A 2,020-nucleotide genomic window follows, 5' to 3' on the forward strand; every position below is an offset into this window, starting at 1 on the left:
CAAAGCAATCTACAAAGCATGGCATATCAAGTTGAGGCAGGACTAAGCTCCGCCCCCACCTCCCCGCCTTATCCAGGCTGAGCAAGGTATCCCACCGTAGGAAATAGGTTCCAAAAAGTCAGCTCATGTGCCAGGGACAGGTCTTGGTCCCACTGCCAGGGGCCCCATAAACAGACCAAGCTAAACAACTGTCACCCATATGCAGAGGGCCTGGGTCAGTCCCATACCGACCGGCTCCACAGCTGTTGGTCTAGACTAGAGTCTATGAGCTCCCATGAGCTTGGGTCTCTGTGGGTTTCCCTGTCATGATCTTGACCCCCTCCCTTTGCTCATATACTCTGTCCTTCCTCTCTTCAACTGCACTCCTGGAGCTCGGCCCAGTGCTTGGCTGTGGATCTCTGTATCTGCTTCCATCAGTTACTGGATGAAAGCTATATGATAACAATTAGGGTACTCACCAATCTGATTCCAGAAGAAGGCCAGTTCAGGCACCTTCTCTACTATTGCTAGGAGCCTTAGCTGGGGTCATCCTTGTGGATTCCTAGGAGTTTCCCTGGCACCAGGTTTCTCTCTAACCCCATAATGGTCCTCCTCTATCAAAATATCTCTTTCATTATTCTCCTTCTCCATCCCTCCCCCAACTTGACCATCCCAATCCCTCATGTTACCAACCCCCACTACCTCTCCCCTACCCCTACCCCTGTTCCCAGTTTACCCAGGAGATCTCATCTATTTCTCCTTCCCAGGGCAATCCATGTGTCCCTCTTAGGGTCCTCCTTGTTACCTAGCTTCTCTGGGGCTGTGGGTTGTAGCCTGGTTATTCTTTGCTTTATATCTAATATTCACTCATGAGTGAGTATATACTGTGTTTGTCTTTCTGGGTTTGAGTTACTCAGGATGATTTTTTTCTAGTTCTATCCATTTGCCTGCAAATTTCATGATGTCATTTTTTTTTTAACCACTGAGTAATACTCCATTCTGTAAATGTACCACATTTTCTTTATCCATTCTTTGGTTGAGGGGCATCTAAGTTGTTTCCAGGTTCTGGCTATTACGAATAATGCTTCCATAAACATAGTTGAGCAAGTGTCCTTGTGGTATGATTGAGCATCCTTTGGGTATATGCTCAAGAGTGGTATTGGTGGGTCTTGAGGTAGGTTGATTCCCAATTTTCTGAGAAACCTCCATACTGATATCCAGAGTGGCTTATGAGTTTGCACTCCCACAGCAGTGGAGGAGTGTTCCCCTTGCTCCACATCCTCTCCAACATAGGCTGTCATTAGTGTTTTTGATCTTAGCCATTCTGACAGGGGTAAGATAGTATCTCAGAGTCGTTTTGATTTGCATTTCCCTCATAGTTAAGGATGTTGAAGAATTCTTTAAGTGTATCTTGGCCATTGGAGATTCTTCTGTTGAGAATTCTCTATTTAAATCTGTACCCCACTTTTTAATGGATTATTTGGTATATTTGGTATTTTGTTGTCTAGCTTCATGAGTTCTTTATATATTTTGGAGATCAGCCCTCTGTCAGATGTGGGGTTGGTGAAGATCTTTTCTCAGTCTGTAGGCTGATGTTTTGTCTTATTGACTGTGTCCTTTGCCTTACAGAAACTTTTCAGTTTCAGGAGGTTCCATTTATTAATGAGACATGAAATTTACTTTTGCTTCTCATCTCACCTGCTGAGAAGCCCTCTGTTAATAGATTTCTTTGTCCATCCTTTTCTCTAGCCCCACTGTCACCAGTTTAATTCTAGTCTATTTCCTAGCCAATCTCTCAGATTTATCTGTGTATGTGTATACTATGATGGTTAATATTGTCAACTTGGCAAGACCTAGTATCGTCTAGGAGACAAGCCTCAGGGAATAACTATAAGGGATTATTTAGATTAGATTAATTGAGGTGGGAAGACCCATCCTGAGTGTCGGTGGCATCATACCATGTGATGCATATGTACTGCATAAAAAGAAAGCCAGCTGAAGAGCAGTGTTCATCTGTCTCTGCTTCCAGACTGGATTCAAT

Source organism: Peromyscus maniculatus, chromosome 1 (genome assembly GCF_049852395.1).
Source record: "Peromyscus maniculatus bairdii isolate BWxNUB_F1_BW_parent chromosome 1, HU_Pman_BW_mat_3.1, whole genome shotgun sequence".
In the NCBI taxonomy this organism is placed as follows: Eukaryota; Metazoa; Chordata; class Mammalia; order Rodentia; family Cricetidae; genus Peromyscus; species Peromyscus maniculatus.